This window comes from Jaculus jaculus, chromosome 9 (genome assembly GCF_020740685.1).
Source record: "Jaculus jaculus isolate mJacJac1 chromosome 9, mJacJac1.mat.Y.cur, whole genome shotgun sequence".
NCBI classification, from domain to species: Eukaryota; Metazoa; Chordata; class Mammalia; order Rodentia; family Dipodidae; genus Jaculus; species Jaculus jaculus.
In genome coordinates this window covers 77007456-77031275 of record NC_059110.1, presented here as the reverse complement: position 1 = coordinate 77031275, position 23820 = coordinate 77007456, and the positions used below count along the sequence as shown (strand labels likewise).

Genomic DNA, 23820 nt, shown 5'->3' with positions numbered 1-23820 from the left:
CTCGTGTCCAAGGGCAGTTGGCACCGAGGCGCATGCGCAGTGCGACTTTGCGGTGTTGATGACGTCACACACGATGACATCATGGGATGGAGTCTACAATGCCTGCTGCCCCTGGGGCTGAGTCACTTTGGTGCTGTCGTTTCTTTGTTTTGTCGGGGAGGGGCAAAAGAAACTTTTCTAACAGGAACTTGGTAGAGAGACTCCTGCTGTTTGAAATCGGCTGAACAAAGTGAAGATCAACTGCTGAGAGTCACCAGAGTCCTTAGTGGTGGACAGGGAACGTCAAAAGAGGTTGGGCAGTGGGATGCGGGAGGGAGGGAGATCTAAAAGTTTCAAGCTTGACAGTTATGGGCAAAGTGAGTCAGGGCTCCCTGTTCCTGCAGAGCCTAGCAGAACTGTTGGGAATTGTTCCACCTTGCGTAATAGCAATCAAAGCCCAGAGTGTGGGTTTACATGATGTCAGGGCCAAATGAAGGTTTTGTGGACCTCACTAGTGCTAGAGGAACCTGCTCCTAGCCCTTGTCACTCCTTAACCTTAAGTTACTTTAGGATGATGCAGTATGCATACAAATATTAGATACTTTGTGCATAAGTGGAAAGGAGAACAGACAAGTGAGAATCATGATTAGTTAGAATCATGACAGAGAAAATGAGGGGGGGAGTGAATAGAAAGCAGGAAGAATGAGTTACATGGAAAGAGAGTTTGGGCTAAGGATAGAGAGAAAAGAGTGGGGCAAAGAAATATGATCAGATAACTCAAAATAAGCACAGGCTTCACAGTGTTATGATAGAGAGACTCCACAAAAAAGACTAACTAATGCAAAACCTGAAAATCCACCTATCCTGTGTTCTCTAGGAAAGTCTATCAAAGTTAAATGAGAAATAAAACAATGGAGATAGAAAGAAAACAGATGAGGAAGAGGGGAAGGGAGAGGGAGTTGTGTTAATTTTTCTTAGGAGACTTTAGTAAATTTCTTACCGCCCTGCATAAGGCACCAACAGATCAAAGTTAGGATTTCACCAAAGTCCAACTTGATGAATGAGTGACTTCATTGGGCTAACTTACACAGCATGGGTGACAGGTCACTTACAAGAATGTGGGTGGTCCCAAAACAAGCCCCACCGCAATCTGCGATGCCCTTATGATGGCAACTTCATGAAAGCTGCATCAGGAGTGCATAGTTATGCATCCTCATGAAAGCTGCATCACAGTTCCACAGTCATGTGACAGGACTCCCTACATAATCCAGCACCTACAAAATTCACATGCATCTTGGGGGGCAGGAAGGAGGAATTCTGGCATCGCAGGTGAAGGTCCATGACAAGCCAGCCATGGACAGTTGTAAATGATGCTGTTTGCCTGAAGAACAGAAGGGAATCTAGCCTTTGTTGGAAGAAAGGAAGGAGAAGAGGAAGGGGAAAAGAGAGGAAGAAAGGAAGAGAGAAGGGAAGGGAAGGACGCAATGGAGGGAGGGAGAGAGGGAGACAGAAGAAAGAATACAATTGCTATTTTTGGCACTTTCATACAGTTATACAATGCACTGTGACCGTATTCCTGCCCACTGATCCTCTCTCTCTTCTCCCACTAACATTCTCCTTTCCACTAGATTTACATCTGATTTAATATATACTATTTGCTTTTTTTATGGATACTGACTTAAATTAGGGTCACTTTTATGATCATGGTTGAGAGGTTACTAACTGGAGAAATGGAAATTCACTACTAAGGAACATAAATAGCCCTCTTTCTGATATCATCAGTTGCCAGAATTTTTATGGGAGATCTAGGAAGCTTCAGACCTCATTCATCCTGTTTTTTGTTTGTTTGTTTGTTTGTTTTTTTCCACCTGAGGCAGGTTCTCACTCTAGCTCAGGCTGACCTGGAATTCACTATATAGTCTCAGGGTGGCCTTGAACTCACCACCATGCCTGGCTCTGTGTTTTTCTTTATTTCTTTTTCCATCCTACAAACAATGCCTGTGTTGTATTCAGCAATGGTGATCTGCTGTCCAGTTTGGGTGGGTATACAAGAACAATGGCAATAGCCCATATAGATGTAAGTAGCCTTGATGGTCTCTCTGACAAGCAGCTCATTAGGAAATATCCTATCCCTTGCACTGGAATTTTCAAATAATACCCTATGATTTGTGGGAGCAAATTTTGCACCCATATAGGGAAACTTCATTATAAACCTTTTTTTAAAAGAAAAAAATTAGAAGTTAGATTACAAGTGGGCAATTTCCAAATGGCCTACTCCCAAGTCTAATTTTCATTTATCTTTTGAATACCCACTCCCTCTTTCATGTCCTACTTCTATCCTTATTAAACTTTCCCTCTCAATATTATTCCCCTCTACATTTGTGACCCATGTGTTCTGCTACCCTCTTGCATAATCACTGCCCAAGTCCTCTTTCTTTCTTCCTTGCTTCTAAAGATACTGGTTCTGACATATATCCACTAATCTAGAAGTTCAAAAGTGGCATATGCTTATAACAGAGAACATTCAGCATTTCTGATACTGAGTTCCTCAGTATGATTCCTTCCAACTCCATCTGTTTTCGTGGAAATTTCACAACTTTATTTTTTATAGCTGCATAAACTCCGTTGTTCATATGTACCAAATTTTCAACATCCATTCATCAGGTGATAGGCACCTAGGCTGATCCCATTTTTATCTATTGTGAATAGAATAACAAAAAACATGGCTGAGAAAGAATCTCTGAAGGACAGCAAAGTCTTTAGGGTCAATGGGTAGAGGTGGTATACTGGGGTCATATGGTAGATCTATTCTTAGGTTTAAGAAAAATCTCCATATTGACTTCCTTAATGACTGCACCAGGCTACATTATACCCACAGTGAATAAGAATTAATCTTTACCCACATCCTTGTCTGTATTTGTGGTCCTTTTTTAAAAAAAAGTAATTTTTAATTTTTTGTCATTTGTTTATTTGAGAGAGAGAAAGATACAAAGATAGATAGATAGAGAGAGAGAGAGAATGGGTGCACCAGGGCCTCCAGCCACTGCAAACAGACTCCAGACACATGCGCCCCCTTGTGCATCTGGCTTAAATGGGTTGTAGAGAATTGAACCGGGATCCTTTGGCTTTGCAGGCAAACGCCTTAATCACTAAGCCATCTCTCCAGCTCTGTTGTCCTTCTTTATATATATATATATATATGTGTGTGTGTGTGTGTGTGTGTGTGTGTGTGTGTGTAATCACATTTTATTTATCCATTCATCATACTGAGCACCTATATTGGTTCCATATTTTAGCTATGTTGAATAATTCTGCAATGAACATAGAAAATCTGCTATCCCTTTGACCTACTGATTTCCAGCCTTGGATATATACCCAGAAGATTGCTGGATCATGTGATAATCCTTTTTTTTAGTTGTCTCAGGAATATTCATACTATTTTCTACAGAATAGCTCTGTTAGTTTGTATTCCCATGAATGGTATGCAAGTATTCTCTGTTTACTTCCCCAACACTTGATAATAGTTAGTCCTTTTGATTATAACCATCTTAGCAGGTGTAAGGTGATTTTAATTTGCATTTCTTTACAATTACCAATAATGAACATTTATAATAGATCGATTGGACATTTATTTGCCTTCTCTTGTGAAGTATCTATGAATGTCTGTGTTAGCCTTCCATTGCTATAACAAAATATCCAACATTTATTTTTCAAATTTTATGGAGATTGTGCATGACTTGTTTTTCCAGTTCTCTATGATATTGCCTCAATACAAATCATTGAATAGTACATTAGTACGTTTTCCATTCATTTAAACTGTGACTTGCATCATGTACTCTGTTCCTATATTGTTTTAGGTTTACCCCAGTATTTGTCTCGTTTTGTTATAGTGTTTTCCATGCAATTACTGAACCAGTATGAAAGGTCTACATTGTAGTGGATGTCTAAATGAAAATCTGGAAGACCTAGTCCATCCTCACTAACTTTTCTAGCTATTCTTGTTTTTCTATATCAATTTTAGAACCAGCTAGATTATATATACATATAAATTCTTAAATGCCCCATTAGCCTTTGTTCTTTTTGGTTGGAAATTGCCAGAAATTGTTAATAATTTAAGAATAAATGAAATATTAGTCGTATTGACTCCATGAAAAAATATGACCTCCTTTTCCATTTTTAAATCTAGTTTTATATCTTACAGTAAAAATTATTTCACATTCCTTCTTACATTTGATTATTGGAAAAATATATCATATTTGTTGTTACAAAAACAATTTTTGTCCATCATATGTTCTCATTTTTAACTTGTTTTTACTGACAACTTCTATAATTATAGAAAATAAACCATTATAATTATCTCCCCTCCCCCACTTACCCCTTCAGAAATCCACTCTCTGTCATATCCCTTCCACCTCTCAATTAGTCTTTCTTTTAATGTGATGTCATTGTCTGGAAGATTATATTGTAAGCAATCTTACCCTTCCTTTGGTTCTTATATTCTTTCTGCCACCTCTTGTGCAATGGACCCTAAACCTTCGAGTGTGGGATAGAACTTCAGTGCTGAACACTGCTCTGTCACATCTTCTCACCCCTATGGTACCTTTTGAGTCATCCCAGAGGCCATCTGAAAAGAGAAGCTTCTTTAACCAAAAGTGAGAATGGAATTAATATATGGGTATTAACAATAAGAGGAATGCTTACTGGGCACTTTGGTGAGCATAATATATACTTTTAGTCAGACATCAGTAGATGTTACACCCCTAGGGTTCATGACCTTTCCTGTTACAGGTTTTCAATACCAGGCTTGTATTCCCTCCCATGGAGCAGGCCTACAGTTCAATGTGTTAGCAGTTGGGTTTCCCCATAACTGACATGTTGTTATTGCATCTGTTGTCTCATTTGGCCTGGCTGGCCAAACTTAAGGCTTGCAGTGTCCATTGTTGTTTATTCCACTGAAGACTTCCCTTTCCCATAGGGCTGCAGTAGCATAGCCTTTTCAATATATTCAATATATTTTATTTTGTTCTAGAGTTCCATCTTTGGCATCAGGGTGGTGCTCGCTTCATAGAAGGATTTTGGTAGGATACCTTCTTTTTCTGTTTTATGGAAAAGTTTAAGAAGCATTGATGTTAGTTCTTAGATGAAGGTCTGGTAAAATTCACCAGTGAATCCATTGGGGCATGGACCTTTTTGATTGGGAGATTTTTGATAACTGATTTCATCTACATACTTCTTATAGGTCTATTTAAGTGGTTAATCTCTTGATTTAATTTATGTATGTTGCTGCAGACTGGCAAAGCTGGGACCACCAGTCCAAGGGAAAACAGGGCCTTGGGAGGTGGGCAAGGAGTTGGCAAAGTGACAAACAGACACACACACAAGATTAATGTATCTGAATGTATTTTACTGAAGTAGAACATCAGGTTATATACAATTCTGGCGGCATAAGCTTAGCCTTTGTTTGGTAAAATTTCTATGAATAGCCTGTTCCAGGAATCAAGGCACAAATACATGAGTAAAGATTACAATCACATGTTTGATAATTAATGTCTCACCAAAATTAGTGTTAGACAGTCAGTGGTTACAAATGACTTTTGGTTTTTATTTTTATTTATTTATTTATTTATTTATTTGTGTTTTCGAGATAGGGTCTTATTCTAGCCCAGGCTGACCTGGAATTCACTATGGAGTCTCAGGGTGGCCTCAAACTCATGGCAGTCCTCCTACCTCTGCCTCCTGAGTGCTGGGATTAAAGGCATGTGCCACCACACCTGGCTTTGACTTTTGGTTTTTAGCCTGATTCAAGCATCAAGTATTTTTAACAAAAGTTCTAACAGGATGACTTTATAACTCTAATCTATTTTCCTCCTTGAATTATACCATAAAAATGTAGGTGTATCAAAGCCTACCTTCTCATAATTGGATCCCAGTTGTTTCCTAATGCTTTCTCTTTGTGCTTTAGTAAGCAAGCACCAAAGTGACCTTGACTTAGCAGTTCTGTCCACAAAAGTTAAAGAATACCTAGAAACATGCTTCCCACCATTGTTTATGAGTGTATCCCCATTCCTATACACTCCTGTATAAGGGAATGGTTCATCAATTAGTTCTGGTCCTCGGAATTCTGACTATGGCTTGAAACAACAGCGGGGTCTTTGGAGGAAGCGTCACACCATCAGGTAACTCAATTTTTGGAAATTGTTCCATATCTAATTTTTACTAAACTGTGAAAGAACATCATGCTGCTGTCATAATCTGGGGACAGAACTGTAGGAATGAAGAAAACAGCTATTAGAGAGCAGCAAAAGGCAGTACAAGCCTGGAGAATGCACATCCTTCCAGGAGGCTTTCTTCCTTGAAGCTTTCGCCTTGGCCTGGTGAACAGGTCACGCAGACTCCACTGGAGTTGGTGTGGCAGTATGTCATATAAACCAAGGAAATCACCCATTTCTTTCAGATTCTCAAACTTAGTGAAGTGTATGTTCTTACAGTATGTCCCTTTGACTTTTTGAATTTCTCTGGTATCTGATGTGATGGTGCCTTTTCATCTCTAATTTTATTAATTTGTGTCTCTTCTTTCTTTCTTTTGGTCAGTTTTGCTAAGAGATTATCAATATTATTTATCCTTTCAAAGAACCAACTCTTTGTTTCATTACTTCTTTGGAATTTTTTTTGGTGTGTATTTCATTATTTTCTGCACTAATCTTTATTATTTATTCTCATCTACTGATTTTCAGTTTTCCTTGTTCTTCTTTTTCCAAGGCTTTCTAGGTGAAGCATTAAGTTTTTTACTTGCAACTTTTCTATTTTCTTAATATAGGTACATAAAGCTATGAATTTCCCCCTTAGAACTTCCTTTTTTTTGTCCCAAAGGTTTTGGTATGTTATGTACTAATTATCATTTAACTCTATGAGTTTTTTCATTTCCTTCATTGACTTCTTCATTGACTCATTCATCACTTAGTAGTGTATTCTTTAGTTTCCTTGATTCTGTGTATGCTGTATAGCATTTCATGTTATTGATTGGTAGTTTGATATCATTGTGATAAGATAGAATTCAAGGAATTATTTCATTTTTCCTGGGTTAGTTAATATTTGCTTTATGTCCTAATATATGGACTATTTTAGAGAATGTCCCATATGCTGCCAAAAAGAATGTACATTATGCAGCATTTGGATGAAATGTCCTGTGTATATCCATTAGGTTCATTTGTTCTGTGACCTTATTTAATACAGACACATCTCTGTTTATTTTTTGCCAGGAGGACCTATCAATTGATGAGAATGGGGTGTTGAAGTCACACACTACAACTGTGTTTGGTGTTATCTGTGACTTTAGTTCTAATAGCATTTTGTTGATGAAGTTGGGAGGCCTCATGTTGGGTGCATATATGTTTAGGATTGTAGTGTCCTCCTGTTGGAGTATGCCTTTAATCAATATAAAGAAGCTTTCCTTATGTTTCCTAATTAATGGACTGAAGTCTTCCTTTTCAGATATTATAATAGCAACCGCTGCTTATTTTCTAGGCCTATTTGCTTGAAACACCATTTTCCACCCTTTCACCCTAAGATAACCCAGTCTGCAAACCAAAATGTCTTTTGGTTGGGGCATTGAAGCCATTGATATTAAGAGGTATTATTGAAAGGTGTGTATTTATTTTTACCATTTTTATTGATTTGTAGTTCTTCCAGGTTTACCTTTGCTCTCTTGTATTAAGTAGTATGTGAGAATGGTTTGTGTTTTCCAGGTTCCTTATATGTATGCTTTTCTTTCTCTTCAGCATGTGGGATCTTGTCAAGTATTTTCTTTAGAGCTGGTTTTGTCTTCAAATATTCCCTTAGCCTGATTTTGTTGTGGAATGTCTTTATTTATTTGTGTATTTGAATGGATATCTTTGCATGATGAAGTAACATTGGTCGACAGTTGTTATCTTTCAGAACTTGGAATGCATCATTCCAAACCATTGTGGCTGTTGAAGTTTGTGTTGAGCATTCTGCTGTGATCCTGATGGTTTGCCTTTGTTTGTGACTTGATTTTTCCCTCTAGCAGCTTTCAATATTTTTTCTTTGGTTTGTATGTTTGGTACTTTAATTATAATATGGTGCGGAGAGGATCTTTCCAGGTTTTGTCTGTTTGGTGTTGTAAAGGCTTCCTGTATTTGCCTTGGCATCTCTTTCCCAGTTTGGGGGAAGTTTTCATCTATGATTTTGTTGAAAACACCTACTATGCCTTGGGGTGAAATTCTTCTCTTTCTACTATGCCCTGAATTCTTATGTTTCATCTTTTCATAGTGTTCTGAATATCTAGAAATTACCATTCATACTTTCCTGTTCATTTGATTTTCTCTTTGTTTGGACTGTATTAGATCTACTGCCTGGTCTTTTAGTTTAGACATTCTGTCCTCTCCTTCATTCATTCTACTGGTGAGATTTTCTACAGATTTTTTTTAATTTCACTAACTGTGTTCTTCTTTGCTACTATTTCTGACTGGTTTTTCTTTATTATTTCTATTTCCTAATTTATGTCTTGTATTGACTGCCTTATTTCATTAAATTAATTTCCTCTGTCTTCTTTGCTTCTTTTGATGACCTCTTTCATTCCTTTGATTCCTCTTTGATATCTTTGAACATATTTATAATCATTCTTTTGAAATCTTTCTCACATTTCCTCTAATTCATTCTCACTAGAGGTCATTTCTGATGCATTAATACTTTTTGGTGGATTTATATTGTCTTGGTTTTTGGTGTTTCTTGTGTTATAATGTAAAGATTTTTTCATCTTGGATGAATTTAATGCTTGGATTTTCTAATAATCTGCAGTATTATTAGATGTATCAATCAATCTGATATTATATATTCTCAGGGTAGGAACTTAAGGTGCTAGGTATGGCTCTTAAGACTCTCATAGGAACCATAAAAATTATCCTAGGTGCTGGGTTTGCCTGCTCTGAGATTATTCAAGTTGGCTGATTTGAACAAACTACAGGGAAATTCTAAAATTTAAATAAACAATATGCATATTCAATAAAATCAGTATGAAAATCAGGTAAGGGGATTCAGCAGAATTTCACCCCAAGGCATAGTAGGTGTTTTCAACAAAATCATAGATAAAAACTTCCCCCAAATTGGGAAAGAGATGCCAAAGCAAATAAATACTTTTATGCAAGAGTAGGTATGATGACAATCAGATCCTCTAGCAAAGTCACAGTCCCTAAGGATATGTGTTGCCCTACACCTTTAATCCTGTCAATTGGGAGGCTAAAGTTTCTGGTGTGTACAAGGTTCCAAGTCAGTTTGGGACCAAGTGAGACCATTCCCCAATGAACAACCAAAGAGGAAACAAAGGTACTATAAATCAGGAGGCAACAAATGACAAGCCTAAAATAATATTTAAAGAATCTTAAATCCAACCACCCAGCAGATTTGACATATCCTGACATGGAAGGTACAATTAGTACTTCTGATTCAAGCTTATATTTGAGGGTTATTTGGTGGGTACTTACCTGGTGTAATTCCAGTTACCTTTTGGTCTATATGCTTTGTGCCTCCTTGGGTTCCTCTTTGCTGCACTGTGGGCTCAGGTAGGCAGGTTGCTGGGTTGCTTTTCTGATCTCCTGTGCCTAGTACTGTGTAGGTGAGCTCCCTTCCCCAGATTTCTGGTGTTTACCCATGCTTGTGCTGGTGGTGGGGGAGGGGATGCTGTGGCTGTTAGCTGAAATTCTTTCACTGGACATCATGATTCTCTTTCTCAGGAGCCACTCTTTTTGGTCCCTGCCTTTCTCCTTTCATTTTTCTTGAATTTGCGAGGAGGCCAGTGTGAGTGGAGAATCCCCTTACCTGATTTTCGTGCAGCACAGGCCTAGCCTTGTGGTATGGCCTTGTGGACCTGGTGCCAGAACTGTTGGAGCCACTTTTGCTTCCTTCTGTGGTCTCTAAGTGCCATGAATCCCTCCTGCTTCTCTGCTGAGGTTGATACGTTTTTATATACCTCACAATGCAGTAGAAGAGGGTTTTTGTTTTTTCTCCCCTAGGCTGCTTTGTCATGGTTCCTATGATGCCATCTTAAGCAGAAGTCACCCAAAATATTTCTTCTATTTCCAAAAATTGATATGTCAGTGTCACTGCATGGTTCGTGTTAAGTAGTCTCCATATACTTTTTTTCTTTTCTTTCCTTTTCTTTTGATGTAGGTGTCACTCCGGCTTAGGCTGACCTGGAATTCATTATGTAGTCTCAGGGTGGACTCAAACTCACACTTATCCTCCTACCTCTGCCTCCTGAGTGCTGGGACTAAAGGTGTGCGCCACCGCGCCCGGCTTCTATGTACTTCTGTTTTTAAACAATTTCTAAAATAAGTAATGGATAAAAGATTATCAAATATCTTTTTAATCCATAAATAGAATTATAGTTTTCTCTTTAATCTACTAACAGTAGTATTCATTTTTATTTTTATATATTCTTGCATATATTTGAATTAAAAAAGGGAACATTTTCTCATTTACCACCCTTTCAACTTTACATTATTCCTATAGGAAGATCATGATATCAGCTTTATTTTTGTCTGCATTTAACTGCCTTTCCTTTACCTTCCACTCTTCTAATAAACATAGGTTAATAACGTCTTAGTGTTGGATTGTTTTAGATTCAGTCTTGTTTTTCTTTTTCCTTAGATGAGCTTAACCCATTCAACTGTATTGTTTTAAGTATGTTGAGTCTGTCTTCTGTATTTTTTCTGTTACACTTTTGCTTTCATTACTTATTAAAAATTCTTGGGCTGGAGAGATGGTTCAAAATTAAGGTGCTTTCCTGTAAAGCCTAAAGACCCACATTTGATTCCTTAATACCCACATAAAGCCAGATTCACAATAGCACATTTGTCTGGAGTTCATTTGCAATGGCTGGAGTCCCTGTTTCATCCCCCCACCCCCCTTGTGTGTGTGTGCTCGGTGTGTATACTGGCAGACACCCTTAATCCCAGCACTCAGTAGCCTAAGATAGGAGGATTGCTGAGAGTTCGAGGCCAGCCTGATACCAATTCCAGGTCAGCCTGGGCTAGTGTAAGACCATACCTAGAAAAAACAAAAAAAAATTCTTTCACTGTAAAGTCTGAAGGACTTTAATTTTTTTTGTTGTTGTTGTTTTTGAAGGTGGAACAACTGAATTTATCTCACCAAGTAGTAGTTTTCAGTCTATAAACACAGAAATTCAGAATGACTCTTCAAGCTTAGGTTGTTGTACCCAACTTACTAAAAACAAACAAATAAGAATAACAACAAAAATCTGAGCCTCTATGTGGCACATACAGATCTAGGCAGAGGGGACATAATGGTTAACAAACCAGATGAAATCCTATTCAAGCATGTCAATCAATAAACACTATAACTTGAGATATACACATAATAGCTCAATAACCATCTCTTGGAACTAACACTAATTTGTACAGAGGCCCCCTTACCCACTTTTTGTGTATGTGTATTCAAATGCACATGGAAGCCAGAGACTGATGTTGGGAAGTCTTTTTCAATCACCCTCCACCTTATTTAATTAGAAAGGGTCTTCCACTTGAACCCAGAGCTCACTCATCCTGCAAGTCGTGTTCCCCAGGAACCCTGTGTCTGCCTCCCCAGTGGCAGCCTGTCTGGCATTTACGTGTGTGCTTGAGGCTTGCACTCAAGTCCTCATACTTGTACCGCAAGATAAAGTTATCTCTCCAGCCCTGAACCCAATACAGGAGTGCTCTTGGTCTGGAATCCTCCCCAGGTTTGCTTATTTAGTGAAATATTAAATCTGCCTCCCAAGGTAGACTTGGGGTCTGGCTCCAAACTACCTGTAGACTTCATATTTTTGAGATGAAATCGGGCGTGTGCAGGGTGGCACAGCTGTAGACTGATTACCTATCTTTCAGATAGCTGGGGTGGTTTGATTCAGGTGTCCCCCATAAACTTAGGTGTTCTGAATGCTAGGTTCCTAGCTGATGGTAATTTGGGAATTAAAGCCTCCTGGAGTCAGTGTATTGTTGTGGGCAGGCTTATGGATGTTATAGCCAGCTTCCTCTTGCCACTGTTGGGCACACTGTCCTATTGCTGCTATCTGATATTGGGCAGGAGATGATGTCCACCCTCTGCTTATGCCATTGTTTCTCTCTATCATCATGGAGCTTCCCCTCAAGTCTATAAGCCAAAATAGTCCCCTTTCCCCCCTAACCCCCAAGCTGCTCTGCTCTTGGTTGGGTGTTTCTCTGCCAGCAATGAGAAGCTGATTGCAACAGTTTCCTTTTCTTTTTCTTTTTTTAAATAAACTCACAGACTAGGATTTATGGGTTGATGGGCCTGTCCACATATTTTTGCTCCCTAATTAAATGAGGCTAAAGACTTCCTTTCTTGGTCCTCAGTGATCTTTTATGATGCTGGTTTTAAATATCACACATTTCAGGGAACTAACTCATCATCTGAACACAAGTTAAGAACTCAGAATTGACTTTTAACTAATTTTTAAGCAAAAAGGACAAAATGGAGGTAAGGTACAGTATTTGGCATAATTAGAAATATTTAAACAGTGCATTTATTTAAAAATGTTTTGGATAAGCCATCACAATATGCACATTGGCTACTTATGTGTATGTGACCCCTCATAATCTGGGAGATCAAGTTAAGGTTACCTTTACAACTGAAACTTCATTTTTTGGTGTAAAACCCCATTATTTTAGGCAATGTTTATTGATCTCTTAGCATAAGCAATGATGAAATTGATATGCTTCTGTTTCTACCATGTAATATTTTTTATTATATTACTTTAATATTTTTCTTCATAAACACTTGCATACTTTACTTACATTGTGCAGTTTGTTGGATTGAAATGATGCTTTGAAGCCCTCAGTTATAAGTTTGGAGGAAAACAACACAATTATTACTCTGCCTCCATTTCCACTTTCCCTTTCTGTTAATTACAACCATTTTAACTTCGTGGGATTTAAAGATATGCACATTTTATTACATAGCTTTAATTTTCACAAATGTTTTAGCCTTTGTCCTATAGTTAAATGAATTTTATCACCAGTGGAGCCACTGTAGAGTTTATATTTGTCTCTGCTAACTGAAGTCTATTTTCAAAGTATCTTTAGAAACACTAATGACTACTTTTCCCACATTAGCAAATACTAAAAGTCACAAATTTTCTGTGGGCTGTGAGTCATAGTTTTATGGGTATTTCAGGCACTTTTTTTCTTGTTTGTTTTTGAGGTAGGGGTTCCCTCTAGCCCAGGCTAACCTAAAATTCACTCTATAGTCTCAGTGTGGCCTCAAACTGAAAGGAGACCCTACCTCTGATTTATGTATAAATGTTTCCTTAACCTTTTCAAGGTGGAGTAAATGTTTGATCACAATTTTCAGCTATTTCATGGAAACTTTCTGTGGCATGAATTTTACTTTTTATTTATTTTTATTGTTCTTTGTGGAATATATTTCTATCCAGGTTCTGAGCTTGCTTTTGAATCCTTGAATATAGTGAGTTTTTGCTAGGTATCTCAGTAACCTAGGTATTTGCAAGGTACTTGTCTCCAAAGAGGCTAAGAGCATGTTTCAGACTAGCAGAAACTTACTTTGAGAATCCAAATTCGAGGTAAATTATTTTTGCTGTCATTTGCCTAAAATCAGTGTGGACAATGTGGACATCTACCTGAAAGACTGCTACTGTATGATTTCATCATGTCTCACCATTATCTCATGTTCAATCTGTAGCCTGCAGGTATAACTGGCCAATGTATTACGCTCTTCATGTAGTCCTTTCTGTTTCCTGAATCCCACTCAGGATCACAGAAGATCATGTTCTTATGTTTTATGCATTACTCTCATAGAAAACAGAAGCTTTTGGTTTTGTTCCTTATTGGTTGTTCCTTTTCTTTGAGAGTTGAAATATTGTAGCTCTTCTACAACCGGGCCTTTTCTCTCTGCACCTCTCCACTCCATATCAGACCTGCACTGTTCTTGTAGTTTTTCCATCTAATGTATGTATGTATTGGAATTGTTGATAGTTATTTCTTTCATTGGAAACATAATCTACATATTCATTCTTCTGCTTGGTTTTGGTTAAGGGATGAAAAGAAGAAGTTCCAGATTTGCTCCACCCCATGCAAAGTACTTTTTTTGCTTATTTTTTTCCAAAGATTTTGTCCCCTTTATAATTTCTATAAATGCATTACCTATCTGGGGCAGAGAGGTAGGGAACTTCAAAGTGCTAACATAACCTGTCCTCCTACCTGAGATTAAAATAAATTTACTGAGGTAAATGAGATCAAACAGTCAACATGTATAATGGGCTTGAGGAGTAGAAAAGTCCTGGTTTAGAGAGAGTAAAGTGAACAAAGTCTGGCATGTGGAAAGAGGTCTGTTTCTTCTTTTTGGACAAATAAAGTAATTAATAGGTCTGATTCTTTTCCTCTTTGGACATTTCCCTTAAGAAACTCATTAGGCCAAAATTGGGGCCCACTGGAACAACCATTACTGAATTCATCCTGATGGCTTTGGTGCAGATGCCAGAACTGTGGCCACTTGTCTTCATACTTTTCCTCCTGGCTTACCTGGTCACAGTTGGGGGCAACCTCAGCATCCTGGCAGTTGTCTTGGTGGGGCCCAAACTGCACACCCCCATGTATTTCATCTGGGAAACCTGTTCCTCAATGTAGGGTCAAATCTTATCCCACAAACACACAGTTCCATATGGAGTCTGCCTTACTCAGCTCTTCTTCCATCTGATGGTGGATGTGGACTGCTTCCTGTTGACAGTCATGGCTTAGGACTGGTTTCTGGCCATTTGCAGGCCCATCATCTACAGCACCTGCATGAGCCAGACCATTCAGAGTCTTAGTGGCTGTATCCTGGGCCTGTTCCTTCAGCAATGCACTGACCCATACTGTGTCCATTTCCACACTCAATTTCTGTGGATCTAATGTGATCAATCATTCCTACTGTGATCTCCCTCAGCTTTGCCAGCTCTCCTGCCCTAGCACCCAACTCAATGAGCTGCTGCTCTCAAATGTGTGTTTCATCATGGCAGGTACCCCCATGGTTCTCATCATCTCCAATAACCACATGGCAGCTACTATTCTGCGGATCCGCTCTGTTGAGGGCAGGAAGAAGACCTGCTCCTTATGCAGCTCCCACCTCGCTGTGATTTCCATATTCCATGGCTCTGGTATCTTTAACTACATTATGACTAGGTTCCACCAAATTTTCAGATAAGGACAAAGCTGTTGGGATTTTCAACACTGTCATCAATCCCATGCTAAGCCCAATTATCTACAGCCTCAGGAACCCTGATGTGCAGGCTGCCCTGTGGAGAGTGCTCACAGGAAGATGGTCATTGGCTTAAGGAAGCCTCAAGTGTCCCTTCACCCTTTCTCTTTTTTAACTAAGGGGAAAAATCATGTAGAGTCAAAGACTAGAACCATAGTGCAGAACTCCTTCCATCTCCCTAAGCTTGACAAGTTTTTATTCAGGATAACAATTATTGTCTCTTCAAAAGGCCTACCCAGGGCTGGAGAGATGGCTTAGCGGTTAAGCGCTTGCCTGTGAAGCCTAAGGACCCCGGTTCGAGGCTCGGTTCCCCAGGTCCCACATTAGCCAGATGCACAAGGGGGCGCACGCGTCTGGAGTTCGTTTGCAGAGGCTGGAAGCCCTGGCGCGCCCATTCTCTCTCTCTCCCTCTATCTGTCTTCCTCTCTGTGTCTGTCGCTCTCAAATAAATAAATAAAAAATTAAAAAAAAAAGGCCTACCCAGTTATAGACAAATGGTGTGTCTATAGGTTCTACCAGAATAGCTCCATTGACAAGTTCAACTCTTAATTACCATGTCTCCCCTATAGCTTGAGAACCCAAATTACCCCAGAAAACTTTCCCCCAAGGGGTCATATTTTTACCCCAAGCTCAAGTATAGTTGGTATGTCTTTGCAACATAGCCTTAGTGGGGAAAACATAACTCTATTCTTTTTTATGGCACAAAAATCTCATAACATACAGAGGGATAGAGGGAAGCCTGCAGGGTCACATATTCCCTAATCATTCTGAAAAGCATGATACTTGGTTTTCAAAGTCAAAACTCCATTCACATGCACACGATGTTGTGTGACACACAGATGAATGTCCCTCAACTATCCTTATTTTCTCCCAATCTTTTGAAAAGATAAGAATTTCTAATCTAAACACTCCTTTTAGATTGAAAAACTCTCAGACTACTCAGTATAAAATTCCCCTCTATAGTCTCACTCTTTGTAACCAAAGCTCCTAGCTGGAACAACCCATAACTAAATGGAAGTCACATGGTGCTGCCCAAAACAGGACCATGTGGCTCCATCAACAATACTCTCTCCTCCTGCTTTCATTTGCCGGACTTTACCAAGCATTGCTTGGATGCATCCCTCTCCCCAGTATTTTTTTTTAGGACTAATTGACCATTCATGGAAGTTCTACTGTGCCACTGATACTTCTGAAACCATTTTCTAAAACATCTTTGACCTGAATCTGTGATTTGATTTCTCTATGATATTTCATGTAAGTGGGCAGATGGGGAGGGTGAGACAAGGTAGAGATGAGGAGAAAAGGTATGAAAATGGACATGAAACAAGATTGGAGGTAGAAAAGTCAGAGGTAGGAGGATCACCATGAGTTCAAGGCCACCCTGAGACTACAGTCAGCCTGAGACGAGCTAGAGTGAGACCCTACCTTGACAAACAAAATAAACAAACAAACAAAAACAAAGGTCTTGAAGCTGCTAAAATATTCCAGGAGGGGGCAGAGATGGAAGACTTGGACTTCCCATTCTATGCAGTCCCTCAATAGCCAGTTCTGACAGCTTTAAAACCACTAATGTATCCATCCTTTTCCCCTAATGAAACAATTCCTTGCACAGGCTTTTTTTTTTTTTTTTTTTTTTTTTAGTTCTCTAAACAGAGATGCCCCTAGAAAGGCAGGTAGAAGGGTTGCCAAGTGAGAAAATGCCAGGGGTGGACACCAGGTATGCCATTCAACTGTAAATCCAAAACATTGTCAATGTTTGTAACTAACACCCACTTTACATTCCATATCTCTTGAGTCATGCCTACTAACAGTGTCAAAAGACAGGGAAATATGGAGCTAGAGAGAGGGCTTACCAGATATACACTTGCCTGTGAAGCCTAAGGACTCAGGTTTGAGGCTTGATTCCCCAGGACCCATGTAAGCCAGATGCACAAGGTGGCATATGCATCTGGAGTTTGTCTGCAGTGGCTAGAGGCCTTTGTGTGCCCATTCTCTCTCTTTCTCTCTCCCCTCTTTCTCTCTCTGTCCATCTCTATTAAATAAATAAATAAAAATAAACAATTTTTTAAAAGACTGGGAAATATGGCTCATTCCTAATTCTCTTGTAGTTATTAAACTTAGAGATGTAAAGTAGTGAACGTCTCTAAGGGTTGGGAAAACCCTGACATAGTTCTCACCTCATCAGCTATGTCATCTACAAAGTTCCTGACCTTGAGCAAGTGTTTTGCCTGCCCTTGGAGTACTTTTGGTAGAAGGCACAAGGCAGTTGTAAATGTTCTCCTTCTGCTCATGTGCTCTGGTTATTTAGTCTCTAATTTGATCTCACACAGATTTGCCTCTGCTCCTTCTGTCAGCAGCACTTAACATTGTATCAGGCACAGTTTGGAGCTTGCCTTGGCCATACCTGAGCCTCTGGCCTTCCCTTTATCTGGCAATGATGAAGACATTGAAGGACCCTGTCACAGAATCATCACTGGAGTGGAAAGGAGCAACTGAACCCAGCATCATAGAGAAGTGCCTAAAACATCTCCAACTCTCTATTCCTGGGCCTTCTTTAATGATTTAGGAGGTTATTTTTCCTTTAAAATGTGTCTTCTATTGATTTTTATTACAAACTAGACATTTATTTACAATATAAAATTTTCATTAGACATAAGATACATCACGTAAAAGTTCAGGCAGGAGCTGGAGAGATGGCTAGGTGGCTAAGGTGCTTGCCTGGGAAGCCTAAGGAGCCTAGTTAGATTTTCCGGTACCCACATAAGTCAGATGCACAAGATGACACATGCATCTGGACTTCATTTGCAGTGGCTGGAGGCCCTGGTATACCCATTCTCTCTGTCTCTTTCCCTCTCTCTCTCCCTCTTTCTATCTGTGTCTGTTGCACTCAAATAAATAAATTTAAATGCAACCCCAACAGGACAGCTCACCAATATCAGCAGATATGGGGACAGCAAAATGGCAGGGCCAGGGTACAGATGCTGGAGAGCTGGGATGGTTGAGGGTCTCCTGGGCCACATGAGAATGAGTTTCTGGTGCCGTTGATACTGAAAGGACAAAGTCAAAGAGAAACTCCAAATGCTGGGAACTGTCCTGTAAGCTGCAGAATAAACCAAATCAGATAATTTTTTTAATGGCACCAGGAGACCCTACAATGCACATGTGCCATGTAATGTACACATGGCCAGTAAGCACACAGAGATGTTCAGCATCTCTAGTCATGGAGAAATTCAAATGCAAGCCACAGGACACTCACACTGAGTCTCTCTGAGTCTCTCTTCCCTTTGACATGTGCTCTGGGAGCTTTCTAGGGAATGTAGCCACGCATTGGTTTCTCTGGTCCCTGATCTCCTGAGCCTTGTGACTCCATTTATAGTATCCCTCTATTGCTGTCTCCACCATCATCCTGCCCAAGCCTCCAGAAATATCTCAGCAGTTTATTAGGACCAACTCTAAGCCTCCGTATCTTGGGGGAAAACATTCCCCCGTGTCATCTCACAGACTGTCTCCATCATCACTTCAGCCTCTTCCTTGGTTCTCAAGCTGAACTCTCACATTTGCCCTGCAGAAATTGGAGGGACTCCTAGGTTCTGACAGGGTGCTTGGATAGAGAAACAGCTCCCTACTATTTTACAACAAATTGTCCTAAGTTGAATGGCTTGAAAACATAAAAATGTATTTTTTTTCATTTTTCTGGAGACCAAAAGTCTGACAAAGCTATTACAAAGGTATTAGCAGGACTAGCTTTGTGTGAAAGTTCTAGGGAAGAATCTATTGTCTCTAGTTCTAATAGCTGCTGGCATTTCTTAAGATTGTGGTCACATCACTCTCATCCTCACTTCAATCAACTTCTATTTCCTTCTCTTCTTGCTGTAGCTGAATACCCACATACTTTTCTCATGAGAAAACTTGGGTTGACATTTAGGTCCTATCTTGTTAACACAGCATGATATCCCCATCTCACTAATTTTAACTAGGAAAAAAATGAGCCCAAGTGACTGACTCCTTCTCTAATCCCTTTTGTCCAAGGCCCCTCTCTTGTATGAAGCTTGTGCTCTGTGGCTTTTAGGAGTGAGTTTGAGGAGATACGCTGAATCTACTTCACTGTTCCAGGGTGCCTGCATCAGACAGCCTAGAAACTTTCCTTGTTGAGCTTTTTGTCCCTGGGGATGTGAAGGGATGCTTTGAGTCCTGAGTGTGAACTATCACTGCTCAGAGAGAGAGTGTTGCGCCCCTCCCGCCAGCAGGAAGAACAACAACAACAGGATTCTTCTCAAGCACACTTTATTGGGAGCTCCAGACTGAAAGAGAGAAGGACCCTGACCCTACAGAGCCCCAAGCTTATATACTAGTGGTCAGATGATTGTGTAGTGTCGTCTGATTGGCTTAAGTCTCATCAGCTGACTATGCATCACCCAATCGGGATAGGTGAGCAGCCATGTTAGGATAACATCATGTGCTCATGCACAGACAATTAGGATACAAAAGCAGTAAACAAGCTGACACAGCAAAGCCTGATAAAGCCAGCATGGCTTCCCACAGTAGCTGACACAGCAAAGCCTGATAAAGCCAGCATGGCTTCCCACAGTTCCCCCTTTAAAAATTGTTTTGAACCTCAGGATACCCGATCCAGGACCAGCCCTCATGATGGCCAGTCCGATCAAGGGTAGAGCCCAAGACCAAAAGCCTGCTTCAGCACCTTCCCGAGTGCAATGGAAAAATCCCTTCAGGGTGCAAAGGCTGCTCATGCAGGAATGTAAGCCTTCCAAGGTGCAATGACAACAAGGTCACTTGGTGTGCAAAGGCCTTACAGTAAGCAGGGTGGAACTAACCATTTTGCAGGCTTGCCAGCCACACTTGTGGAGATGCTCCTTGATCCAAAGCTATAAGTGCCTGAACAATCTTTATGTTATCCTGGTGACGTTGTCGTCTGATTCGACAGATAAGCCAGAGACAGAACACCATACCACACAAAAGGGCTGCTCCAAACATAGCCACCCCCACCCATTCCTTAAAGAAAGAAAATGCAGAAGATAACCAAGAAGTAAAATCTCCCAAAGAGATTGGCTCCAAATGAGTTCCATTCAGCTGTACAATCTGGAACAGTAACTTTCGAGATAGCTGCTCTCCTTCACGCGTCCAGTTTCCTGCCAAAAATTCAGCTAGCTTGCGACTCTGATTAAAAGAAGCAGTAAAATTAAATTGTAAAGGAGTAATACACAAATGTTGATACTGAGACACACATCCAAGTTGTATTATTTTATATAATTCCTCTACTTGATTCTGCATCAAATCTACTCTTTGATTGACTAGATGAATACCAGCAAGAAGGTGTGTATTAATTGCTTCTTGTGTTTCTAAAGCTGTAGAAGTCTTTTCTACTATATTATTAACAACTTCCACAGTTTGGGCCTGAGATGTCATGGCAATAGCAGCAGTAGTTGCTGCTGCAGCTGAAATGACGATGGCGGAAATGATTGCTGCAGTAATACCAAAATCTCTTTTATGACGAATAAGTCCTACTAAAGGAAAGGTATTTGGATCCACCTCTACTGGAATGGGGACAAAAGTAGGTAATTTTACTATTAAAGCTAGATTAACTCTAGCATTCCAGCACTCTGCAAGCCAACATGTGATATTTCTACAATCTATCAAAGAGATGTTAGTGCTAACATTTGCTGTCAGAAAAAAGAATGGAGCTTGTACACAAATTGAGGCTGGATTAAAGCTACTATTAATCCATTGGTGATTTTTATTTATGTCTTTAATATAAATTTTATCATTTATATTAACTCTAACTGCTGAAACATTCCATAATGCATGTTTAGTTCCCAATAATCCTGCTAAAGCTGACACATCTGCCATTGCACCGGCCTCATTGGACAGAAGCCATTTATACCAGGGCCAACCAGCACTATTACTAAGAGTATCATCTCCTTTACTTTTAAATTGGTAACGCCTTAATGGAGGGGTCATTTGAAATCCCTGTAAGATCTGTTTCTGGATTTTATCTGAACTCTGACATGGAGTAAAAATCGGAGGAAATGCATAATTAGGTTCACACCAGGGAGCACCTTTTACATTACTAGCATATATCTTAAGATTGGGCTGTCTAGAAGGGACAGTCACTTCACTCTGTATCAATAATGTGGTAATATTAACATTTGTAACATTACCTCCCTCTCCTGACCCATTTTGTTTTTCCTTAGTAATCTGAGTTAAAGTTGTAAGTATTATACTCATATCAACTTTAGACTTTTCTAATGGGTCCTGCCAAGCACTAAGATTTTGTTTTTGTAATACAATACATGGGGGAGCTAGGTTCTTATTACCCTGGAAAAAACACAAAGTGCCATTCAGATGAAAAGAAGTTTGATTATAAATTGTTGGTGTTTGCATAGGATCCCTGATGCAAGGCATTTCCCCTTGGCAAGATGTGGAAAATAGAGTAGGTAAGACACTAGAATATGAATGAACTGGCATAGGGACAGGCCATGTTCTGGCCACAGCCCAAAACTGCATCTTAATTCCCTTTATCATCATCGGCAGGAACAGGCTCAGGATCATCAGTAGTAATACGGAGGTTGTCATTCCTTGTTGTCTCATGACGCACGATTCGAGTCAACCGCTCTGGCACCCAGATAGGATCAGCTTGGCCCTGTGGAAAAACACAAACAGCTCCCCTGGATCTGGCTATAACTGGATACGGGCCTTTCCAGACATTTTCAAGTACATCCTTATATCCTATAGCTTCATGATATCTATTATTGGTATTAGGATCCTCAAAGACTGGATAAGCACTAGCCAGCTTTTTCCAAGTATCTGGTTTTATCAGACTACATCCGGACGAAGGACGTGCCCCAAACGGAAGTCGGCCATCTTGTTGTTTACATTTTTTACTCATAGAAGCATAAGCTGGAGGAGAAGCAAAGACGCCATCTTGTCTGGGTCTAGAACACTCCCGACCACATTCAGTCTCTACTTCCTCAAAATCCTGTTCTTCCTCTGGAGTTAATTCTTCTCCCTCAGATTCACTAGAACTTTCTATATATAAATTTGCAAGTTCCATTAAATCTGGATATAACTTAGGACCTGAATTTGGCCCTTCCTTTTGTGATTCATTTTTATTCTGCGCACTTTTATTCTGTTCTATTTGAAACCTAGGTTCTCTTTTTATTTTAACCTTTTTTTGTTTTCCCCTTTTACTTTCTTCAGACTCTGACATACTATCTTGATGATGTGCTAATATGCGTTGACCTTCCCTGATCACTTCTTCACAATGTTTGTCCTCCAAACAGGATCGCACCAAACGCCATAAGGGCTGTGTACCTGCACGCAACTTTCGCGTTTCTGACTCACGGTCAATGTCTCTGCCTAATTTATCCCAGCAGGTCAAATTTAAACCTCCAGTCAGCTCAAACCAAGGCGCTATCATGGCCACTTCTTCCAAAAACCCTTTAAGAGTTTTATCTGAAATCTTAAGTCTACGTTGTGTTAGTACTTCCTGAAGTGGCTCCAAAAAGGTGGAGTGGTGTTGTCCCATTTTGCAACCTTATGTATGTTACTTAGAGATCAGTTACAGGCCAAAACTTATCATATAGCACCAGGGGAACTTACCGGTACCGCCGCTCCGTGTGTTGAGTTCTGAATCCTCCCTCGGAAGTATCCTCAGGGGTCCTCTCAATTGGCCGTTTGTTGACAAGTTCCCGGGTTTCGGCACCACTTGTTGCGCCCCTCCCGCCAGCAGGAAGAACAACAACAACAGGATTCTTCTCAAGCACACTTTATTGGGAGCTCCAGACTGAAAGAGAGAAGGACCCTGACCCTACAGAGCCCCAAGCTTATATACTAGTGGTCAGATGATTGTGTAGTGTCGTCTGATTGGCTTAAGTCTCATCAGCTGACTATGCATCACCCAATCGGGATAGGTGAGCAGCCATGTTAGGATAACATCATGTGCTCATGCACAGACAATTAGGATACAAAAGCAGTAAACAAGCTGACACAGCAAAGCCTGATAAAGCCAGCATGGCTTCCCACAGTAGCTGACACAGCAAAGCCTGATAAAGCCAGCATGGCTTCCCACAAGAGAGGGCTTCTTAGTGGGCCTTGGGTAACCCTGTCAGACTCTCTAGACAACTCAAGTTGGACCCATGGAGAAGATTCATTACAGAACATCACTGTGATGTTTCCTTCTGGTGGAAATGTGAGATTCCCTCCAAATCACACTGTAGAAGGTGATTTGTTTTGCTTTTGTAAGAGCATGGTCTCAGAGCCAAGAATGATTTCATTCAAATGACTGCACTTCACCTCCAAGAAGTCATTTCCTTTTGTCAACTGCAGCATAAGTATCTCATGGATGTTTAGAGACATGGGAAGAAGACGGAAAGAGGAAAAGCCCTACTATATAGAAACTACATTAATGTATCAAGATACCTCCTAATGTCGAAAGAGAAATTGTTACATCTTGATTCTCATTTCTTGTTTTCCTATGTAATAAGTTGCTTTCTTCATACATATGATAAAAACTTTGAGAAGCAAGCATTTACACACAAA

General features: G+C 39.9%; 1 pseudogene; it reads left to right on the top strand.

Moving 5' to 3' along the window:
• The first annotated feature begins 12483 nt into the window (after positions 1–12483).
• On the top strand, positions 12484–15340 carry LOC101606127 (annotated as a pseudogene).
• The last annotated feature ends 8480 nt before the right edge of the window (positions 15341–23820 follow it).